The sequence below is a fragment of the Neolamprologus multifasciatus genome, chromosome 6 (assembly GCF_963576455.1).
Source record: "Neolamprologus multifasciatus chromosome 6, fNeoMul1.2, whole genome shotgun sequence".
In the NCBI taxonomy this organism is placed as follows: domain Eukaryota; kingdom Metazoa; phylum Chordata; class Actinopteri; order Cichliformes; family Cichlidae; genus Neolamprologus; species Neolamprologus multifasciatus.
Genome location: NC_140444.1, coordinates 1,958,480 through 1,984,000, shown reverse-complemented (window position 1 = coordinate 1,984,000; position 25,521 = coordinate 1,958,480). Strand labels below are relative to the sequence as shown.

General features: G+C 40.3%; 1 long non-coding RNA gene across 1 annotated transcript; it reads right to left on the bottom strand.

Moving 5' to 3' along the window:
• Nucleotides 1–21,212, bottom strand: LOC146516122 (uncharacterized). Its single transcript, XR_014874628.1, has 2 exons — nt 1,381–21,212; nt 1–454 (listed from the first exon to the last, which is right to left on the bottom strand). It is a non-coding gene; the product is annotated as an uncharacterized LOC146516122 (long non-coding RNA).
• Between the last annotated feature and the right edge of the window lie 4,309 nt (nt 21,213–25,521).

The window sequence follows — 25,521 nt, the reverse complement described above, 5'->3', positions numbered from 1 at the left end:
TAGCGTTTTTTTTAAAAGCCGAGAAATGCGCCGTATTTGATAGCTTGCTGCGAGACCTCACACCGAGCACATCTACTGCGGGTGTGGTGCCTGTTATCGGACCCGGAGTTAGCAACATCCCCCAAAAACCCGAAGAGGAGAGTCCTGGCCCCTAGCCCTGCCAGTGTAGCAGAAATGATGAGGATGATGATGCAGCAGCAGCCGTTCTTCTCTGCGTGAGTAGCTTAATGTTGTTCGTGTGTAATTTACGTTGAGTAGGCTAACCACGTTATTACATTAATGCATGTAAGGTGAACTAGCAAACATCATCATAGCTGCATGCAGCTGTCTTCTTGTTTGATGGCAGATACTCCCTTCACCCTGGACAAAAAGGCTAAAATGACCAAAGAAAAAGTGGAAAACAGCTAAACATGAGAGGTTTTTGGACAAAGTTTGTGTTCTCCATTCTTTAACCCTTTAAAACCGGTTGGAGCGGGCACGCTCTGTTTTGCGTAACTATTTTTAAATCCCGGTAGCTCTGCAACCACGTGAGCTAGCGCAATAATTTTTTTTGCATATGAAACCGGAGGAGTTGTACTTACATCTTATGCCATCAGCTTGTCCTCGGTCACGGTTTCCTTCCACATATAACTTTGCAAAAACTGCATAAAAAGCGCTTGCAGCAACAAAAACATAATATTCCAGAAACACGCTTTGCCGATCCGATCAGCTGTTCATAACACTTCCTATGTTGGAATAGACGTCAGCGCGAACCATCGCATGTCCGCCATGACCTGACCGAAACCGGAAGTGACGTCATTTTCGCGGAAATGTAGTTTTTTTACCGTCCGGGCCTCAATGAGCCTATACTGGTGTTTTTAAAAGTTATGTTTGACTTTCTGACTTTCTGTGTCGTTTCTGGGATGCTTAGGACTCATATTGCACTGCTGGAAATAGTTTATTTTGATGCATATGCTGCTTTTTTGCAAATTTGCATCATAATATTTATTTTCGTTTTTCCTGCAGTGTATAAAAATTGGTGTATTTCAAAAATAAAACTATGAAGGCACTCAAAATAAATTTCCTGTGGTGGGAAACTATTTTGTGCAACTTTTTTGTATTTACAGTTTTGAGGGATAAGCCTCTTAAATTTCTCTAACTAGAAATATATGTTAAAAAAACAAAAACGATTTTCAATTTTTTTGTAGTTTATTGCACTTTCTTGCAATTTATGTAATTACTATGCACTTAATTCATACATATCATTAAAATCTAGGCTGTAATGGTTGTATTGATGTATAGCAACTTGAAATGCTCCCAAAAATGGCTCCACAGCATGTAAAAATATAATATAAGCTCTGGCGGACTTGGTTCTGTGGTAGGTCTTAAAGGGTTAAGCACCGGTTTGAGCACCGTTTAAGCACCGCCACCGTTTCAAAAGTACCGGTTTGGCACCGGTATCGGATAAAACCTAAACGATACCCATCCCTAGGTGGGGGTGATGATATCTCCCCCCTGACCTGTAGCATTTATGTTGTACCTCGTCAGTCTCTAGCTGTGAGAGCAGTCCCTTCTTTCGAAAAAATTCGATGAATACCTAATTTCTCAAAGTCCTAATATACCAGCTTGTTCTGTTGTTCTGTTCCTCAAGCTGTTTGTGAGTACTTTTATTTGGAATAATCCTGCTTGGGCAATATGTTGTTGGTGCTCTGCAACACGGATGCCAGGATCTTTTGAACAAAACCAGATGACACTATATTTGAAACTGATGGTGTACTATAGTTGGATAAACCTACGGGCAAAATTCCAATACACTAATCCTGCAGTAACCAGATCCAAAAAGAGATGGTTTCAGTTTTTGACCTTCAACCAGACTGCATAATTTACTGCATAGAGTTTGTTTTTACAATAAATATACTTGCATTTCTTAAATATATTTAGTCCAAGTATAAGCACTTGGCTGACCTTTGTGTCACATAAATGTGTAGGTGTGCCTCTTAACGATTTTTTTAAAATGAATAACATGTCTGTCTTTAACAAATACAAAAATAAAAGTTTGGACTTGAGATATTAGGGACATTTTTGGACTGAAATTGTATCATTTAGTGAACAGTCGTATTAGAAAAATAATTACATGATTACCATAATCATGCTTACATAATACAAAATCGTTGGCTATCAAATTACCTCTCAAAAATAAACTGGCAGAATCCCATTTTTTCATCCAGAATTTTTTTTAACACCTAGGATATAATTTCACTGTATCGCAGCCTGACATGGCTTATAGCTAAAGAACTTGTTCTTGCCAAATTAATGTTTGGCAAGCGTAGCTGAATGAGTAGAACCGTGTCTGTGTGCCCAGTTCAGTCAAACGAAGCACATGACGTGAAGATAGTCTGGTGCATGAGATGTATGAAAAATTCTAATACTATGAAATTTGTGTAGAAAAAAGTACAATATCTTCAAGCATTAGAAAGTCCAATCACTATATGTACGCTTCTTAGATTGAGGCGTAGGTGTTCCTGTAGTCTGCTAACTTCCTTGATACCCTTTCATACTCCTCCAACAATTGACGGGTAGTCCTCCTAAAAGTCCAGATATGCCCATGTAGGCTCTCTGTTGGATACTTGGGTAAAGAGAGAAGGAAGACGATCATCAGACACACTAAACGTATAGTGAGGACTGGGGACATTTGGCAGAGGCCCAGTCCTCAAGTTCATCAATTCCCACCTCAGACCTTCAGATTTACGAAGGAGTCTTCCTGAGTGTAGTTAGCCTGTGGGACTCCATAAACAGCTGACAGGTGGCAGGTGGCAGAAGGTCAAGCAGCTCTGGCAGTGGCTGATGCAAAAACCTCGGATGTGGGAGGAGTTTGGTGACGCCATGGAAAAAGACTTTCAGTCTGCCTCAAAGTGGTTCCAGCAAATGTCAAACGACTCAGGAGGTCAAAGCAACAATCGACAGTGTTTATAGTGGTGACTGTGTTTATATGTAGGTGTTCATGTAATGATAAGGTTTACCAGCAGGGGGCGCTGTATTTAAGAAAGCTCATGAATGCCTCCAGGGGGGCACATAAAAGAAGACTGGTCTGTGGTGTGACAGGTTGAATGGTGTCAATAAAATGTTTGGAGCAGTAGCTCGCAAGGCATAAGTGGATGCTGTGTTATTTTTAACAAGCGCTACGAAGACAACACATGGTACCAGGAGTAAAAGTGGGAGAGTGGAAGCGATAGCAGTTCAAAGTTCTGTTTGAGATGGAAAGTTTGAAGCCACCGGAAGGACTGAAACTGGTGGGGAATGTGGACAGCAACTGGCGGTGTTTTAAGCAGCAGTTTGAGCTGTACATGGCTGCCATGGGACTGGACTCTAAACCCGATGCCAGGGAAATTGCATTGCTGCTCACGGTAGCTGGTCCTCAAGCCATTGAAGTCTTCAACACGTTTGAGTTTGAGGAAGTTGGTGACAGGAATAAGTACGACAAAGTGGTTGAAAAGTTTGATGCACACTGTTCACCACAGAAGAACAATGGGATGTTGCTGAACTCAACTGAGGATACAGTCAGGCGGACACTTTGAGGATCTCCTCAATGCCACTGTCACGCCTTCCAGGATGGAAGTAGGGTCGATGGATGGGTGGATGATCACCCTGAGCTCCTGAAGGCTCTGAATGTTGTAGAAGCCCGTCCATCAGTCGAACGTCAAATTCAGCAGGAACATATTAGATCTACAAATTGCTCCTTTTGGTTTATCCGTGTTTTAAAAATAGACTTTCCTCTTAAACGCCTTCCAAACTTCACAAAACTTCTGCATTCAGGTGACTACCTCCTTTAGCTTAATGACAAAAACAACACAATCTATTGAGGAAGAATGTCAATGCGAACAGTTCAGGAAATTAACACAGGAGAGAAATTTTCGCTATCCCACTGTTTTTCCATTAAAGATGTTAAGCTACCCCATCTTTAAGAAAGCTCTTACAAACCCCAATGTACTTTCTCTGCTCAGTACCAACACAGAGACACAAATATCGAATAGTGGGTGAAACTAGTGAAATATTTAGCAGCAAATGTCAGGTATTTCCCTCAGGCTTAAGTAGAAAGTTAGTAGCTATGCATATTAATTTAATTCATGCTCTTGTTGTCCAAAACCCAAAGATAGAAAAACATCAAACACATTATAGACGGTATAATAACTTCAAACTGAGACCGACCTGAAAGAACATGTCGATTTAAAATAGAGTTGGAAAACCTCTCTGGTGTTTAGGGACCAAAGAAGATTGCCATCCATTCTCTTTGCAGTGGGAACAATCTCTGTTGGCGTAAACATCCTCGAGGTGTACGAGTGTATCGAAAAGATTGCTCTGTCTGAAGCCCTCGCACTTGCCAACCTCGTTGAGTACTGAACCTCTCAGGGAATCTAACTCGTTTAAAATAAATGTATTAGAAAGCCCGTTTGAAACATCATTGCAAGCTATTTTCTGTCTTGTCACTAGAGGTACCGCTCTGTTATGCAAGGACAAGAGAACCAAGGGTATTGCCCCACCAACATTAATTCCATGTGGCATGTTTCTTGCATCTCAGAAAGGCCAAGAAAGGCAGCCTTTCTTCCCATGCACAGGGAGGCAAATGGCATCCAAAACACCAGTCCTCAGATGAGTTTTTGCTCACGGCCCTTATCCACAAATACACTCCATCTACCACCTGAGTTGGACACAAATGTTATGAAGTCCATACTGGCTGCTTAAAAGAGTGCTGTAGGTGACATTTCAAAATAACCCTCGACACAAGAGAAAATATGCCCTGCATGACAATAACTGTTGTGCTCTTCACAGTTGGTGTCCCTGCCAGTCACAAGTGAAGGACTTAGTGTGTAATAGATACTCTTTCTCTACCCTTATTGGAATAGCCAGCCCCATTTATAGCAGAGCTGTAATTTTTATTCTCAAAACTTAAACCCAGTGTATTGATTTTTTTTGCAGGTCTCCTAGGCATCTCCTAGTCTTTATTATTAAGCTATTAATTATAGTCTACTCTTAAGCAGGCGGTACAATTAAGACAATTCATTGTTATAGCTATTAAACTGGACTGTAGTGTGCTGTTAATGAGCCTGTCTGCTGTTTGCTTCCATTTAAACAGAGGACATGAAGCCTCAGTGGTGCTGATGGTTTGCTGCTTATTGGCATACAGTTTGATTTGATAGATGTGACTATAGAGGCGGCTGAGGAGGTCTTGTTAGGTCAAGACTACATTAGCTCTTTGACCAAATGCATTGAGAGTATTACATGGGAGGCATGTTTGTACAGGATTAACCCTTTAAGACCTACCATAGAACCAAGTCCGCCAGAGCTTATATTATATGTTTACATGCTGTGGAGCCATTTTTGGGAGCATTTCAAGTTGCTATACATCGATACAACCATTACAGCCCAAATTTTAATAATATGTCTGCACTAAGTGCATAGAAATTACATAAATTGCAAAAAAGCGCAATAAACTACAAAAAAATTGAAAATCGTTTTTGTTTTTTAACATATATTTGTAGTTAGAGAAATTTAAGAGGCTTATCCCTCAAAACTGTAAATACAAAAAAGTTGCACAAAATAGTTTCCCACCACAGGAAATTTATTTTGAGTGTCTTCATAGTTTTATTTTTGAAATACACCAATTTTTATATACTGCAGGAAAAACGAAAATAAATATTATAATGCAAATTTGCAAAAAAGCAGCATATGCATCAAAATAAACTATTTCCAGCAGTGCAATATGAGTCCTCAGCATCCCAGAAACGACACCGAAAGTCATAAAGTCAAACATAACTTTTAAAAACACCAGTATAGGCTCATGAGGCCCTGATGGTAAAAAACTACATTTCCGCGAAAATGACGTCACTTCCGGTTTCGGGCAGGTCATGGTGGACATGCGATAGTTCGCTCTGACGTCTATTCCAACATAGGAAGTGTTATGAACAGCTGATCGGATCGGCAAAGCGTGTTTCTGGAATATTATGTTTTTGTTGCTGCAAGTGCTTTTTATGCAGTTTTTGCAAAGCTATATGTGGAAGGAAACTGTGACCGAGGACAAGCTGATGGCATAAGATGTAAGTACAACTCCTCCGGCTTCATATGCAAAAAAAATTATTGCGCTAGCTCACGTGGTTGCAGAGCTACCGGGATTTAAAAATAGTTAGGCAAAACAGAGCGTGTCCGCGCCAACCGGCTTTAAAGGGTTAAAGGCCCGGGTACAGCACAATTCAGTCCTGTCTTGAAAATAAAAAAATAAAATCTCAAAAGACAAAGTACCTAACTTATTATTATGATGATTATTATTATTATAGTGGCTATGTACAGCTTTCATATACACTTATGCGAAAAAGAAAGTTAGCACAATACTCTGTAAAGAACTAAGTAGTACTTCAGTAGGAATTAAAAGGGTAAATAGCAGCCAGGTGCTGCTAATCAAATAAGACTGATTAAATGATCATCATTAAATATAATGACCTCCACGGAAGAAGAATAGTTGGCAATTTGGTGGTCTGGAACATTGAGGCATGTGTTAACCCAGTGCCTCCGTCTTCCTAGTAGATTCTCCATCGAATTCAGAAGTGCTCAGAGCAACAACAGACCCAAGAGCTACATCCTGATGGTTTAAGAAAACCTCCTCTCTCTAAAAAGGTTTGTGTGTGTTTGCTTGTTGGTTTGTGTTTCAATATTAACACAACATCAGATAAAAAGAACATCATACCAACAAAGTCAAACATGGTGGTGGCAGTGTGATGTTTGGGGCTGTTTTGCTTCTGCAGGACTTGGACCACTTGCTGTAATTGATGAAACCATGAATTCTGCTCTCTGCCAGAAAACCCTAAATCAGTTTGTGCATGAAGTTAAAGGGCACTTGGGATCCAAAACACACCAGCAAGTCCAGCTCTGAATGGCTAAAATAAATAATGGTCCTGAGGGGCTTGGCCAAGGTCCCCACTTAAGTCAGACCGAGATGCTTTGCCGTGACCTTAAACAGCACATTCACACTTGAAAACCCTCCAATGTGGCTGAATTAAAAGAATTCTAAAAAGAAGAGTGAGCCAAAATCCCTCCAAGGCAATATATATGACTCATTGCTATTTATCGCAAACATTTCTTTTTAAACCTGTCTTGTCCAGCAGTTGTAGAAGCAGAATTACGGTCTGAATGCTTTGTATTGCCAGGCATGTTTGCTTTCCCAGTAGGGGCACCGTAGACTCTTCTTGTTAATATTTTTGCTTTATTCATTTACTTTATTTTATTATTCATATTATTGTCTAGTGGATATTATTGCTGGAGCAGACAGGGGGTAAAGGCCAGATTGAAGATAAGGAAGAATAGAAATTGGAAAAAAAGAGAAAAGAATGGGGGTGGAAGTAAAAGTCGAGGGTGAAGTAAACAGACACGCTGGGTCGCCAACTGCTGCTTCTGACACAAAGCACACTCAAATAATACACAGCACCAAAAAGACACAATAGAGGGGGGGTACACAGACAAATATACAATTTTGCTGTGTAAGTGTGTGTAAATAAGAGACCCCGCGAGAGCCGGAGATGGATGGAGGGCAACCCGAGACCGATGAAGATCTGAGACCACACATCCCGATGCATCCACCCCAGCTGAGGGAAGAGGGTGGCCCCAGTTGGAGCTCCAACAGCCAAGGGCGGGGTTGTCGCAGGACCGGAGACAGCAGGCGTTTGTCCCCACCAGAGGCTGTCCGCCCCAGCATGAGGACAGGGCCGCAGACCCCAGATATAAAACATTACCATCCTGAATATGGGATAACATTTTTAGATTAAACATAAATACACACAAACATGAATATGTGCAAAGAAAAAGCGGGAACACTTTGTTTATGCAAACACCTGTAAGCCATCAAACACAAATGTATCACAATGCTGCCTATGAACACATCTCCACAGTCACACACACATATGCACTATGTTGTTGTGCAAGCAGCTGGTGCTGGAGAGAGACAGCTCTTTCAACTCGTCTCCACAGAGACACAGAATCCATGCGTGAGTCTGTGAGGCCCTTCAGCACTGATCTGTTCCTCAGCTAAAATCTGATAGACCTAAAATCACATTCAAACATTCAAACATGACATATACTGCAGTTACAGGTGATGGAGAAGGTTTTATATGTTTATCCAGTCAATCAGTCCTTTGTGTAATCCCTATTTGTTAATGCATAGTCTGACCATCTCTAGATGTAGTGCAATAATCCCCAAAGATGTGGACTCGTGTGGAGGTAATGCAAGTGTGCCAGGGGCTTAAACTGCCCCACACGCTTTGTAGCATTTACTAGGTTAAATTCAGTTTTACACCAAAAAAGATAGCCCACTGAATTTGCTAACAGCAGTCAAAGCTAATAGAGGTTAGTGTGTTTTCTGTTTCGATTTCAAGTCTGGACTGACGGGCAGGAATCGCACATATCTAGTTACAGATGAAAGATGGATACCAAAGACTACCCAAAATCCACAAAAAGTCTTGAATTTGACGTCTTTATCCTGTCTTCCTTCTCTCACCCCAACCAATCACAGCAGATGGCCCCGCCCCTCCCTGAGCCTGGTTCTGTTGGAGGTTTCTTCCTGTTAAAAGGGAGTTTTTCCTTCCCACTGTTGCCAAAGTGCTGCTCATAGGGGGTCATATGATTTCTGTATCTATTATTGTACAATCTGCTGTACAATATAAAGCACCTTGAGGCGACTGCTGTTGTTATTTGGCGCTGTATAAATAATATTAAATCGATAAAAGAAGAAATGTTGGACTTTTAGTATTTTGCTCGACTTGTCACAGAGAGAAAATCCCACTCCCACGTCTGAAAGTTGCTAGTCGCCGCAAATAACAATTATCATATTGGCACAAATAAAGCACATTTTTCTAGAAATTAGGTTTTAAAAAATGAAAGTCTAATAGTCATAAATAAGACAGGTTCATCTATACAACCTTGGATAACCATAAATAGCAGCAGGGTGATACAGATAGGAGTCTATCATGGCTTGTTTGTTTGTTCTTTAATGTTGACATTAACTCTTGTCTTTGTTTGTAGAAGTACATAAACAATAAACAACCAACCAATCAAAAACCACATTTGTCTGCCTTATCTGCCAGTCAGGAGGCTGTAAAGTGAAATGAATACGTGCTACGCTCAGAAAACCAATTTGAAATAAATTACTTCCTTTCAAAGCCGTTTATTCTGTTTCAGCCAATGCAGTGTTTTCCTGCTTTTGAGAAATTCTCATCATGTAACTGAGGCCTAAGTACTTCACACAGTATGAGTTTTGTAAAGGTGGAAATTATGAAAGGCTTTTGTAATTACAATAATTTTGTTAGAGAAGTTTAGAAAAAGAAAAGGTTTTCTCAAATCACCCTCACAGGTGTTATTAATTTAGTCCATCTCCCACGAAGTGTGGGCATCACGAGGCTAGGAGGAATTTATAACATGCTGTGATGTTACAGTACGGTGTCTCACTGAATATGCAAAGTTCTGTCTACCATAGTCTGTGAACTACAGTACACATAAGTAAGAGTAACTAGCAGGAGAGCATTAAACTGTTTTAATCTGAGGCATGATGGAAACTGAATAGAGTTTGCAGCTTTAACATCAATGTTCATTCTGTAAATCTGCTGGTTGATGTATGTTGGCATGGATCATATGTTTTGTGTATGATTTTATACATAATCATCATTTCAGAGACAAAGTGTGCTCTTTTAAAATATTTAGCTTTAAAAAAATACATATTATTATTATAAAATTTAAAACTTGAAGAATTTTAAAACTTCTCGTTTTCATATGATTGAAGTTGGTGCTAATTCACACAGCACCACCATCCCCTCTGTGAAACAGGCTGGTAATCACTGTTTGAATTGTTACTCAAAAGGAAGTAATGTAGAACACATTGCTCATTACTTTTTAAACAAAGTAGTGCATTACATTACTCAATTACATCCTGGAGAAAGTAATTTGACCCCTCCCCTAGAATTGCAGGGAGGGGTCAACAACAGCAGTAATGGCAAATAAATAATTTCTTGATGATAATTTTCATCTAATCTTTCTTACGAGATTTACTAAAAAAAAAAAATAGATGATTCTATTGCAGATCCTAAAGTTAAAATGCAAATTAGAATAAACTGATTACAACAAATAACACAACTGCTAATGCATTTAAAAGAAACCTGTAACTGTTACAGAATAGAAACATTTATTTAAACAGAGCGTTTACTGGGAAACAGAGCGAACAGCTAATGGAAACTTTTTAAAACTGAACTAAAAGTTCGCTAAAAAAAAAGTTTGAGTTTTAAAGCTTTTCAGTTTCACATGGCGGCTTGTGGGTGGAAGTGTTTTTTAAGGTTAAGGCAGAAACTCCAAATAAACCTGAGAGTCGTCCTGTGTAACTGTAGCTGTGGGTCCTCTCACAGTTACACAACACAAGATAACCTGTGCAACAAAGAAAAAAACATGTTGTGGGATTTACGTGATTGTTGGTCAGCCTTAACTGTCACTGAGGGAACTGATAAAAATTCAAATCTTGTAAACAATGAGAACATGTTTGCTAAAGCATATAGTTAGGGCTGGACCAGGTGACCCTGAATCCTCCCTTAGTTATGCTGCAATAGATGTAGGCTGCCGGGGGATTCCCATGATGCATTGCGTTTTTCCTTTCCAGTCACCTTTCTCACTCACTATGTGTTAACAGACCTCTCTGTATTGAATCATATCTGTTATTAACCTCTGTCTCTCTTCCACAGCATGTCTTTATCCTGTCTTCCTTCTCTCACCCCAACCAATCACAGCAGATGGCCCCGCCCCTCCCTGAGCCTGGTTCTGCCGGAGGTTTCTTCCTGTTAAAAGGGAGTTTTTCCTTCCCACTGTCGCCAAAGTGCTGCTCATAGGGGGTCATATGATTGTTGGGTTTTTCTCTGTATCTATTATTGTAGGGTCTACCTTACAGTATAAAGTGCTTTGATGTGACTGTTGTTGTGATTTGGCGCTGTGTAAATAAAACTGAACATATCCGATGAACCTTTGTCGTTTTTTTGGCTAAAACTCTTCTGTCATGGGAATCTGCTGCGCTTCTCTTAACCGTTCTAATGAGCGGAGCAATGTGGCAAAAAATAAATCTGAACAATGAAAAAAACATATTTGATTTTGTGGTATTGAAGGGTTTGTGGAGCAGGTTTGTCCTGACGCTTCAGTTTTAAACCAGTTTGAGAAGAAAAAACAACAACATAGATGCTAAACAGGGAAAAGCAGCCACGGCAAATGAGATTAAGCTAATTGTTTGCTCCTTTGGGTTTATAAAAATAACATTACACACAAGGTTAATTAACCCAATAAAGTACGCCGTCATAATCGGCAAAGATCATGTCTTTGATTAGCAAAGTTCAGCTGCTTTGCTCACATTAAACACATGATAAATGGTGTATGACAAACCGCTGCCTCTGCTCGCCGTGTTTACACGGGAACTCTTTGAACCTCTTTTGAAAATCACAGTTTAGCAGTGACATACACTAAAAGTCACAGGCTTTACAACTGACTATAAAGTCACGGCTCATAAATCATGTCACGCCGCAGCTGTTTTGCTGCGTTGCTGTGATAATGACTTACATTCTGACAGCAGGCAAAAAAAAAAAAAAACGGTGGCCATTTACAGACTATTCATTAACGTCTCAAAATGTAGTCAACCTTCAGCTGTCGTGCTCAAAAACTGATAAAATGATCTGTCAGTCAACGTTTGTCAGGGGAGAAGCGGAGCAACAAGACAAGGCAGGAGGATACCTCGATGTCACACTATTCCACCGCATCCCTGAGTCATTAGCATCGGTTTGTGATGACAGCACCTGACACATGACAGGCAAAGGCCTTCTCAGCCGTTCATCCCAGAAGAGCACATCTGACAACCAGCTCACTTGACTGACTGACTCACTCATAACACTGACTAACTGGCTGACTAGCTGACTGACAGACGATCCTGCAGTCGAGGGCTGCCGCTCTACACAGATAATAAGCAAAGAGGGCAAACAGGCTGCTGACTGAGAATGAAGAGTTGAGTGGAAGAAACTGGCACATGGCAAACCGCTCTGTTTGCTTGGAAAGTGGTCTTGCAGCGACACACCAAAGTTGGAGCCATTCGTCACCTTCACGACACCCCCTCCACACCGCCAGTGTTCCGCCACGATCTCCGTCCAAGCTGGAAAAGTCAGAAATAGCAGCAGAAAGAGGAGTAAGACTCAAAGACACTACCGGCGCTGTGTGCGAGGCTGCCAAGTGGCACCAGCCACAGCGCACATAGTTAGGTGCCAAAGCTTGTCAAATATAGGGCATCCATCCAATCCACTCCAGTGGCAGTGGGGAGGGCTCGCTGCCATTCACGCCACCTATATTATTCGTCACTGCCCGCCGCTGCCAGGTCCTAAAAGCTGGTTGCTATCACAAAGCTTCCTCTGCAGTACAAAGGCCTGTTTTGCAGGTGTGCATTTACACAATCAGAATATACTCGCTGCATTAGTACGTTTGGGTTTGGACGCGCTGAACTTTAAACTTTCTGCAAATTCTTTCATTACCAAACCATACATCAACACCGCTGCATTTCTCCTGCACCATAAATAAAAGGAGGCTTCTTGCTGAACTGGTACATTTCATGGTACACAAAGTTTGTATGACAAATGTGTCTTGTGATTGTAATTGGGGTTAGTTCACTCGCAAAGACGCTTTGTTCCTGGTGTTTACTGAGGAAAAAGCACCTGAGGGATACAAAAGGAGAGTTGCCTTTTCAGTCGGGCACCGAGTCAAGATAAGTGGGTTTGTGTTCTCCTGTGTGTGTGTGTGCAGATGTTTCCTGATTGGGTTTGGACTGCGTCTACCTGTGCATGATGTGTGACTTGATTGAGTTTGGTGAGTGTGTGCATTTGTGTGCGTGCTCCATTGCATGTATTTGCATAATCATCTTCAACAATGTTTCTCATTGTCAACGCGAGAGATTAACATTTCCCACACATTGACACCCCCTGCGTGCGCGCTCCCTCCTTTTCAGTTAAATAAGTGAGATGTCCAAGAGAGATCATTATCAGAGAGGCTCTAAATCGATCCATTCTAATTAATTACCCACTTGATAGATAGGAGTGAGGCCCCGTCGCACTCCAGGAGCTGAGGAGAACAGGCTGTTCAAATCCCACACATAACCTACACGGAGAACTGCAGGCAAACTGTGCAGGCAGAACTTTAGACTGCAGCTGATGGTCTCATTTAAAAAATATTATTCAATCTATTGCAAATGAATACAATAAGCTGCCATCTGGAGCAACATTAGTGTTTCCTGGGCTGGTAGCAGGTTAACATCACATGCCTCGGAACAACGTAGCAATCAAATGTTTATCTGTAACATTGTTACAGCGCAGGATGATGGGAAGACGCAGTTCAGATGGGAAACGTTCCCATTTTACAGCTCAGCCGTGGAAAGCTTTGATGGTAAAGAGTAAGGACTATGAGGACTGCACGGTTTTCTCATGCAAACTGTGTCCAATATTTCCATTCTTCTTCTTCTGCAAGGGACAATTTCAGGAGGTCACTGCAATTTAAACTTCTATTGAAAAAGCAGCAGGATACAGACGTCACTTTGGTGTGTTGGTGTATGATACAACAGGCCTTAACAGTAAAGACGACAGCTACACAGCAAATTCAAAAGTGTTAAATGTTTTGGTGTTAGTAGTCTTAGAGTTAATTTTACTCTAAGTAGAGTCACATTCTTTTAATGTAACTCTGAGGTGTAAATGATAGTAGTTAAAATCGAGTGTTAAAAATGAGTGTTTCTATTTCAAATCTGGAGGTGTTACAATGGAAACATTAACTCTTGACCGCTTAACTCTGAACTCCTATTGGCAGTGTTGCCAACTTAGCGACTTTGTCGCTATATTTAGCGAGTTTTCAGACCCCCTAGCGACTTTTTCTAGAAAAAAAGTCGCTAGGGGGTCTGAAAACTTGCTAAAAAAAGACGTGAAAGAGCATATCGCTTTTACTCTCAACAAGCAGCGGGTGCTGTAACGCAGTCAGTTCTTCTTTTACTCTTATGCTGTTTTGTGGATCAGGTTTAAAACTACTTATAAACACACACACACAAAGTAACTCCACCAGAGTGCCTATTTCGGGTCACTTTTGCCGGTCCAAGCCCGGGTAAAGGAGCAGGGTTGGAATTGTGACATTACAAAAAACAATAATTGCTAAAAGAAATTTAATTTGTAGTTCTAAATAAACTCTAAATGCATTTAGGACGTTTTTTGCTCACTTTATGTCTCGTCCACGATGTTATTTCTCTCTCCAGCAGCGTAGGTTACAATTAAATTAGCATGACCAATTATGCAAATTAGGTGATGACGTCATTTAGCGACTTCTAGCGACTTTTAGGACAGCCAATAGCGATTTTCCTTACTGAGGAGTTGGCAACACTGCCTATTGGGGCTATGACACCAATAGAGTAAATTCACAGACTCCGCCCCCAGCACCATAGGCTCCAATCGAAGCTGAAGTGAAGCCGTTTCAGAACATTTTGCTCTACATATTTGAGTTGTTTGCCATGCTTGGTAAGTCATGTTTTCAAAGATTGTTTCAATTATTATTATTAGCTTTTACTTCTGTGGCTCTTTGGAGTTGAGACAAAGCTGTGTGAAAGGCATTAGCCATGTTGCTCGCTGATAGCATAATATTCTGTTTTAGCTAGCTGAAAGGCATTAGCCATGTTGCTCGCTGATAGCATAATATTCTGTTTTAGCTAGCTGAAAGGCATTAGCCATGTTGCTCGCTGATAGCATAATATTATGTTTTAGCTAGCTAAAAGGCATCGTTTGCGGGCAAATACCACAGCCTTGAAAAAAAGCTTGCATGTGAATTTTCAGTCAAATGTTTGGTCAAATTAACCTAAAACAATGTCTAGAATGTGAAATGTTGATATAATGGTGCTACTTGAAGCCTGAAAACGATCTCCCATAAAAAACGAGCAAACAGCAGTAGCAGACGTCCTGACTGGTTCTACTTTAGCATTTAGATTCCTCCAGAGTTTTGTGCACACGGTTTAGGTAAAAATGAAAAAGGTTGAGGTTTTACATTTAGTTCAGTATTACCTGTTGTCTGTGTCCTTGTCTTTTGGGAAAATACTTTACACAAGTAATCGCTCAAAGAGGATTCCTTTTTTTTTACTGTGCTGCAATTGATTTGTGCCATTAATTAGTGTCAACTAATTTTTATTCAATCTCCACATAGGATATGCTTGTGAAGATGGAATATGGGGGAGAGCAGAAGTGCGTTGAAGTTCCACAAAGTGATGAATGAAGGACATGCATATTGTATTTTGTATTTATTGAAATAAGTGATGAGAATGCTGTTATTTGCATTTACCAGCTCACCTATGTCAGACCTTTTGATAAACAAAACTCTAATGAAAGTGAGAACATGTACACTGTTACATCTTTCAGAAAATGTTTTGAAATTGTGGTGCACAGTTCAGAATAAATGTTTTTCAAAAACCATTGCGTCTTTTTAGTAAATGTTTATTTCCAAAAGAAATTTCTAGAAGTTCAGAACAGTAAAATTCCCGCTTTTTAGAATTAATTAGAAGATAACTCTTACGTAGTTAAACTAAAATACTCTTGGAGAGTTAATATATAAACTCTTAACACCAAGTGTTAAATGATCAACTCCAGAGAGATTTGGTGTTTAACACTAAATCAGAGTTAACATACCAACTCTCCAAAAAGAGTTAAATTAACACTCTCTGGTGTGGACCCATATAGACACTTTAATAGTGTTGAAATTAAATCTGACTGTGTTAATTTGGACATGCTGGATTTGCTGTGTACAACTTTTCAATAATAATCACTAAAAAATTAGAAATTGAAAGTTCTGAACTGAACAGTTGTCCGGGTTCTTTTCCTGTTTGCACTCGTCTGTAGTTTAGTTTAAGCAGTTTGGGAATTGATAGTGATTATCAGCCCAGCACGCTGACTGACCTTCATGCTTTTTGATGAGGCGCTGCCCAAAAATCTGTAAATGATAAGTTGTAAGTGACATCAGACTCATCAGTCCACCTTCTGTTTATCTCTGAGGACTGTTAGCTTTGATGGTGATAAAATATATTACTTTTAATAATGATCATTAAAAATATGTGTTGCTGTCGTTATAATGTGCAATGTTTTATAAGATATGATATAATATGAAGTATTCATGGTCATATTATTTTATTTTGTAAATTAACTTTTCTTTTCTTTTTTCTTTTTCTTTCTTGTTCTTCTCTCAGTTGTCACAGAAACTTGAAAATGTGTCCACATTTTCACCTCTGTCAGTGCGCCCCAGGGTGGCTGTGGCTACAATGTAGCTGCCATCACCAGTGTGTGAATGGGTGGATGAGTGGATGTGTAAAGTGCTTTGGGGTCCTTAGGGACTTGAAAAGCGCTTTACAATTTCCATGTAAACAGACTGAGGTGATTTTTAAATGAATAAATAAAATTTGTTGGTCATGATTAATAAACACGTTTCAACAAGTAAAAGCATCCAAGTAAATAATCTGATAATATAATCCACAGTCATTATTAGGCTATCTGGATAAATTGACACGCTGTCTGTGGAATAAAGGAACCTCCACACTCCTCCAGAGCACACTGGCAGTGAGCAGAGGATCCAATAACTTTTCATTTTCCTGTTGAAAAGGAGTCAATTTCTCCTCTGTAATCTCATCTATGCAATGATCCAGCCTCTTTTACCTCCTCAGAGTTCCTTATCCAAAGCCACGCGCCTAAGAAGAACCTCTGTGTGCCATCTAGAGCACCAATGTCATATCAAAACTCTTATATAGCTAACTCTAATTGCATAGCAATAGAAGAAATATGGCCATACTGTAATCTAGTGCTAAACTGGGACACTACGTCAGCGGCTGTAAATGTGAGAAATAACCCGGCTGGTGTTGTTTGAGTGAAGAACAATATATCTGCTGGCCGTATGCGCACACCGTGCCCCTGTGGCACGCTCGTTTGTGTGTCTGCTTTCTCGCAGTTTCTGCTGAGACCATTTGTCTCTTTACCCTTACATGCTCCATTTACACCATCTCACTCTTCCCCTTCTTGGACTAAAGCAACAGTGTCAACATGATTTTGCACTGGAGGCTCTTTTCTGCACTGGGCCAAAACGTTTTTTGTGGATATTTGCAAAGAAAAAAAAGAAACAAAGATTTAAAGTTGAACTATTTTTTCTTTCAGTGAATATTTTCCATTTCCAAAATGTTTTTGACATGTTTATTGGAAAAAAAGTATCTAAGCTTCAAGCCTCGGGGTAGCTGTTTGCAGCCGGGCTTGTTGAGAGTCTCACTCATTGTGGGGTTTTGGTTTTATATTGAATAGATGTGTCAAAGGCCTGTAGAGCAATAAAAAAACATATGAGATTTTCCCCTCAAAGGATCGTCAGATGGTTATGTTGGTAATGTATCTTTTATAGTGTTTAACTCTTCAAAGCATTTGAATCCATTAGGTTGCTGTTTTGAGAAAGAAGCCGGATTCTCAGCCTGATTTTCTAGAAATATGGATTATTTACAGTTTTACACACACTGAAATAATTCAACATGTTATCATAAAAGTTTCTTTAATTTGACTTCTTTATTATTTCAGAGGTGCTAATTTTCTATTGTTTCACATCCATATTCATACAGTGATGGAGTGCTCTTCAACATGATTTGGATCGTAGCTGCTGACGTGAATATGCTGGCTTTGTTTGTTTGTTTGTTTGTTCTTTTATGTTTGTTTATTAACCAGAACAAAAGTGATGTTACAAAATATTTGCTGTCATTAAATACATTTATATCATTGTTATGCCTTTTGGCCAGAAGTCAGTAGTTAGTGCATAGTCTGATTAAGTTACATAAGCAAAGTGATAAATAAGTTCAAAGTTAAGAAATATTCTAAGTAATTCGTGCTAAAAACAGTTAAAATGTCTGGGTTCGAAATTTGCTCAGAGTGAGTCATCGTTATCACAAGCGATCTTTGTATTGTATGTGCGGAAATGGGAGCGAGGGAGCGCTCTGATCATTCGCCTATCTTTGACGTGTTTTCTGCGTTAATGCCGTGAAAAGTGCTTCGGCAGTATTAAAAGAGTGAACGAGTTCATGTACACGCTAAGAGTGCCCTACACGCTGGGAAACGTTCGTCTTTGTGAGTATTAATGTGTTCAGAAACAACTTTTATATGTGTTTACCTGGAGTGAACTGCGATGCTAATGTAACGCACGTGTTAAGCTAGGCTAATCATTAAGTTTGTCATTAAGATGTGTAGTAGCTAGCAATTTATTTTCACTTTCTGTATATTTCAGTTACAAATAAGAAATAGCAAGGAGAAGCCTTGAGAGAGGATAAGGCTTTAAAGGATCTTCATTAAAAGCAAGAAAAGCAAGCCTTGTGTGGAAGATCTCGTCTATTTTGTTCGCTAGCTGTCTAGCTTCACATGGTCACGTGTCGTGATGGCAGCATAATAATAATCAATAAATCTCGTTTTATTTACCAATGTAGGTGCAAAAGGCCAATAATGGTATTCAGCTGAAATTATTTTCATTAATTAATTTTAATCACTGAAATAATTTAAATTGGATTCACATGTTTGTCACCGAGAAGCTATTTTTCCCTTTGAGTTGTTCTGATTTCATACACAGGAGTGTTTACCTTCAACAACACCTTCAGCAAATCACTCAAGAACTCAATTACTTCTAAATTCGAATGAAATTATCCTTTTTTTCTGGAAAATGTCTAAAAGTTTTAATGTAAATATGACTTCTGGTATCTGGTGCTGTCACACTGCTCTGTGATCACAGTAACAGTAATTATAACACTGTCTGTCTCTCATGGATCCAGTTTTGTTCACAGCAATGCCTAAAATGTCAAAACTTACAGCAACATGTTATATCTATGTCACCCACTCAGTCATAACATACGCATGTAATTCAGCTAATTGAACGCTTCCATGGTAGCTGCCTCCACGTGCATCAGGAGATACTGAATCCTTGTCACGAACATGTGGACCACCCCATTCATCAGACACCAAGGTTATAAAATCCTCAGTACAAAGAAAATAAAGATATTTAAAGTAGTTTCTGTTTACTTAGGGCGTCTTCAGGTCGTTGCCTGAAAGATTTTCCACCAGATTAGGTCAACACCATTACTGTGATGGATGTTCTCCTTCAAAGCCTGGAGTTGTTCTGGGTCATCGCCCTGTTAATAAACTAAAAATAAACTAATAATAAACTGATAATGTTCCCAGTAAGATCAAACAGTATGTTTCCATAGGATGCGTCAATCCCCATGATGTCCTCTGAATTCATTTCAAACAGCATCAACTCATTTGGACTGCACGTAAATGTTCCTTCAAGGTCTGATAATCGAGGCCAGGTCCTCTGATTCCTAATGGGAAAACAACCTCTAATCTGTGCATTCAGGAAACACTATTCATGGTCTCGAGTGCTAGTTGAAAGTCTTAACAGCTACAACGGGCTGAGCTAATCCACCTCATTACTGAATGTGCGCTTTCTCAGATAGCGAGGCAGCAACAGCCCAAACGCTCAACGTAAGGCTTTAAGCCGAGACTCCACAAACATGACTAGTGACTGTTAGGTGGTGTAACGGGGAGTAGCCATGTTTTATGTACAGTCCGTTTCACCGGCAAATCCCCTCCTCAGGATTGCAGGCAGGAAAACACACGTGCAGATACACATTCACAGGTCAGTTGTTTCATTTCCAAAGATAGTGTCATATTTCCCCTAAGAACAGTTTTCTGCCCTGTAAATGATCTCGTACTTCCTGTTTTCATCCATCATTCAGTTTGATTCGATACAATTTTATTTATATGGCACCAAATCAGAACAACAGTTGCCTTGAGAGGAACCGGCAGCAAGGTTCAACACTTTTCTTCCATCAAGACTCTGAAGACCATTACTCTTTGTCCACAGGTTTAATGATGTAGAAAGTGTGAAACTGAAACAAACGTAACACAATTACAGTATATTCTTTAAATCTTACATATACTCTGTACCTACAAGTCTACAATAATCTAAATCAACATAGCGTAGCACTTTAGCTGCAAGAATAAGCATTAGCCGTGCTCTAAACATGTGGCTTCAACAACGTATCAAAGTTACACATTAACCCTTTAAGACCTACCATAGAAGTCCGCCAGAGCTTATGTTATATTTTTACATGCTGTGGAGCCATTTTTGGGAGCATTTCAAGTTGCTATACATCAATACAACCATTACAGCCTAAATTTTAATAATATGTCTGCATTAAGTGCATAGTAATTACATAAATTGCAAAAAAGTGCAATAAACTACAAAAAAAATTAAAATCGTTTTTGTTTTTTTAACATATATTTCTAGTTAGAGAAATTTAAGAGGCTTATCCCTCAAAACTGTAAATACAAAAAAGTTGCACAAAATAGTTTCCCACCACAGGAAATTTATTTTGAGTGTCTTCATAGTTTTATTTTTGAAATACACCAATTTTTATACACTGCAGGAAAAACGAAAATAAATATTCTAATGCAAATTTGCAAAAAAGCAGCATATGCATCAAAATAAACTATTTCCAGCAGTGCAATATGAGTCCTAAGCATCCCAGAAACGACACAGAAAGTCATAAAGTCAAAGATAACTTTTAAAAACACCAGTATAGGCTCATGAGGCTATATGGTAAAAAAAAAAAATGACGTCACTTCCGGTTTCGGGCAGGTAACGGCGGACATGCAAAAGTTCGCGCTGACGTCTATTCCAACGTAGGAAGTGTTACAAACAGCTGATCAGATCAGCAAAGCGTGTTTCTGGAATATTATGTTTTTGTTGCTGCAAGTGCTTTTTATGCAGTTTTTGCAAAACTATATGTGGAAGGAAACTGTGACCGAGGACAAGCTGATGGCATAAGATGTAAGTACAACTCCTCCGGTTTCATATGCAAAAAAAATTATTGTGCTAGCTCACGTGGTTGCAGAGCTACCGGGATTTAAAAATAGTTACGCAAAACAGAGCGTGCTGCTCTGACCGGCTTTAAAGGGTTAAACTTCCCTCATGTCACAAAATACAACCACAGAACTACAGATAAGTATCAAATAAACAATATACATACAGACGATGCTCCAAAAGACGAAGGATTGAGGGAAGATGCATGTGGATTCATGGCAGTCTCCTTGGCCATGTGCAAACTTCACTAAACCTTACTACTTCCTGCTTCCTGTGAGGTATCAGGTAACAGGTATCAGAACTATTAAAGGGACAGCTGCAGTAACACTATCAGCACAGGGGCATCTGCACGTGCACGTGTGAGCGTGTAAGTGTAATACTTTTATACAATTAAACTGAGGAGTTGGTTCATTTTGTGAGCTTTTCGATTTGCTTCCCTCTGTTGTTCACTTCATTTTGCTTCAGCTCACGTTAGTCATGTACAGCCTGAGAGAGTCAGTGGGGATGCTGGTAATTGAAGTTACTGAGGGAACCTGTTTAGAGCACCTGCATGTTATACTAAAAACACTGATATTTGTCACCATTTGAGTCCAGATCACACTTTCATACATACAGATGGCTGCAGATGCACAGAAATGCACTCATTATTACACACACAGGCACATTTATCATACAGATCTTACAGGATATCCAAATAGTGTTTTGTATTTATTAGTCTCGATAATCTGGACGTCTGAGCAGAACTAGCAAACCCTTGCAAGAAAAACAGAGTGAAAAAGCTACAAAAACATGCGTGTGATTTGTGGGCACCATCTCCCGTAGCGCGTCACTCCCTTTGCAGCTTTGTGTTTGTACGTGTGAGGATGTCAGGGGGGACAGACAGGGCGAGTGTGGAGATCCTGGAGAGATAAGACAGGCAGACAGAGCGACCATGCAGAGGCGCCACACTGCGCGTGCCGTGCTTGATCAAGTCTCGTTACAGCTGCGCTCGCACAGCGGGCTCGTAAACATGACCGAAGAGGCAGGACCACACACACGCCCACACCTTAACGCACACACCGGCAGATGTAATAACCTGTGGCTTCATTTGCATGCACTTTATTGCCGACTTGTCAGCCTTCTGCCCGACGCCTCCCGCCTGGCCTCCTTTAAACGAGAATTGGTGTCAAACTGCGATCGCTCATCAAGCATCATCAGAATCGCAGGAAATACCAAAACATATGAACACACTTGTAGATGGACAGAACCAAAGAATAAATGAGGCAGAAGTGAACTGCCTTCACCACCAAATGCATTAGTCCTAATGGTCTTTTCCCCCGTTCCTGTGTCTGTCCTCTGCTCACAATAAATGCTCCACTGCATAAGATGCAATCTTGAGCTATGATTTACACAGTTGATGTAGTTTGAAATGTCAATTTGCACCCATCATCAAGATAAACAGAGGGAGTGTGCAGCATCGTTAAATGATTTAATTTCATGCTCTTATCAGTGTGGATTTCATGGACAACGCCAGATCCCTATCTGAACAGATTTCATTGTAGGCTACCTGCTCGCATCGGCCGATTGACGTTTGAATATTTGCATTTGATTGAGTTGATTTCCAAACTGTCGTTAGCGGATTGATGTGCACGAGCTGTGAAAACGGACGACCTTCACCCTGAAACACACTGATGCTTAGACTTGCTAGAAAGTGAAGATAATAGCGACAGGAAGAGAACTTTAAAAATCCAGACTTGCATTATGTTAAAGAGGAATTTGTCACATCCACAGAGGATGAGTTTGAAGTCTTCCTCGAAGTTTCTTGTTCAGGTTTGTGATGTGAACATTAGTATTCAGATGCTGGGGCTGTAACGATGTCAAAGGTCTCCATCTGAACTGTATGACTAATTTAAGAGAGGTGCGACTTCACGAAAGGAGACCGACGTGTCATGATACCTTCCAGTCAATTTACTCAAAAGAGACCTTTATCTACATTTGATCTATACCTCAACCCTAAGGACTCAAGTCCTGTAGCACTCTGCGCCCATTTGTGTCACTGAACAGACACAACTGTCCCTGAGACTCTGGGGGAGGCATGGGATGAAAATTAGCACTGCTGTGTTCACTCAGATACACAGAGGAGTTTCATCTCGCTTTCATCTCGGATTGAGATTTTCAGACATGGAAATAAACCAGAGACGTTTCCCGTGGCATCAGGAACAGGTGAAAACACATAGAGGTGCACTCAAAGCTACCTTAACATCCTCCACCCTGACACTGTCACCAGCAGCACATCAAAGCTCAAGCCTGAGGGACAAGAGATGAGACTGGAAGGGTAATGGAGAGGCTGATGAGGAGGGTGAACAGAGAGCAGATGGAAAAAGGGGGAATGAGAGAACTGTCAGTCAGCAGTCGTGGGAGGCAAGAAGAAATACATGATTGGGTAAAGAAAGAGTTTCTGCGACTTTTCTTTTTCCTGCCAGGCTGAGAGTTGGTGGTAGACATCGCAAACAGTGTCTGGAGTCAAACAATGTCATTTTGGCTGAAGATTAATCCATAGCCAAAATTAGATTGTTATTTACCGTCATCTCGGTCGTGGTTATTACCTTTTTTCTTCCCTAGTTTTGTTTGTTCCACATGTTTATAGTAACTTCCTGTTTTTTTTAATTATATTAAAAAGAAAATGTGTTGTACTGTTCGGTAACAAACCCCCAACAATCACATGACCCTCTGTGAGCAACAGTGTTGGTCAAGTTACTTGAAAAAAGTAATCGGTAACTAATTACTGATTACTTCCCCAAAAAAGTAATCCCATTACTTTACTGATTACTTATTTTCAAAAGTAATTAATTACTTAGTTACTTAGTTACTTAGTTACTTTTTAAAAACACGATTTACAACCTGAATAGGTGATAAAGTGATAGATCTTTCAGCCCAATTCTACTTTTTCTACATAATCATCATACAAAATGTAATCAAATGGAAAAGTCTCTTTTTAAAACTTGTTTTATTAGTTTTAATCTTTTAACTTTATGCATCAAGCAAAAATTTAATTATATGCAACATTCTCTGACTGGAAGAAATTAGTTTAACATTTAAACCTATTTTCTGCACATTCCAGCTCATAAAATAAAATATTTTGTGTGTTTACACTCAGTCTTTCAAATAGATGCAAGTAAAACACAGCAGAAAATAAATAAAGTCAAAGACTAGCGGTCCTGTTGCTCTATTTTCACCTGTAAAGCAGGAGTGGGGTAGGCGGAGGGTTACCCTGGTGCAGGTGTGCAGCGGTCAGTGGAAGAATCCGCGAGTTTCTCTGTGAGTTTCCCATTACGTCGTAGCTACTCGGTGCTTGTTTGGAAGTTTAGGGTTTTTTTCGCTGTAAAAAGAAGTTTTCTTCCCACGCACAACGGACACTAATGTTTTTGTCACTTTTTATGGAATCAAACTCAAAGTAAGGTCAGTACTTCCACGCTTTAAACGCTGCACGCTCATACTCTCTCTGCACTCGATATATGATCCATTGTTGATCTGCACACAGCTGTTGTCACGAACGTCGCACTCGCTTACGTCACTGTCATGAGACATTCTCGCAAAAAAATCACGGTTTTAGTAACGCAGTAACGCAGCGTTCCTACGGGAAAGTAACGGTAATCTAATTACCGTGTTTGCAATAGTAATCCCTTACTTTACTCGTTACTTGAAAAAAGTAATCGGATTACAGTAACGCATTACAAGTAACGCGTTACTGCCCATCTCTGGTGAGCAAGCACACAGCAACAGTGGGAAGGAAAAACTCCTTTTTAACAGGAAGAAACCTCAGCAGAACCAGGCTCAGGGAGGGGCGGGGCCATCTGCTGGGGAGGGAGACTGCGGAGGAGAGCCAGAGATTAATAATGACTAATAATTGGAAAACATGTGGTGTAGAGATGCTGCCAGGTATTTTACAATGTTTTTCCATCCATCCATCTTCATCCGCTTTATCCGAGGCCGGGTTGCGGGGGCAGCAGCCTAAGCAAAGAGGCCCAGACCTCCCTCTCCCCAGCCACCTCCTCCAGCTTATCCGGGGGAACACCAAGGCGTTCCCAGGCCAGCCTAGAGATATAATCTCTCCAGCGTGTCCTGGGTCTGCCCCGGGGCCTCCTCCCGGTGGGACATGCCCGGAACACCTCACCCAGGAGGCGCCCAGGGGGCATCCTTGTCAGGTGCCCGAACCACCTCAGCTGGCTCCTTTCAATGTGGAGCAGCAGCGGCTCTACTCTGAGCCCCTCCCAGATGGCCGAACTTCTCACCCTATCTCTAAGGGAGAGGCCAGCCACCCTTCGGAGGAAGCTCATTTCCGCCGCTCATATCCGCGATCTCGTTCCTGTTTTTCCATTTTTGATAATACATAACAGCTTGTGTTTTATGTTTGTGTGTTTGCTGCCTGCAGCCCATTGAAGCAGAACAACCTTCAAAGTCAACTTTGACATTATTTTTGTCCACTGAAGTCACTTTAGTTACTGTGCTGACACAAAGTTACACATTTGCAGATCCATCAGGCACAGAGCAACACCAGCACTCGCTTGGAGTGATGTT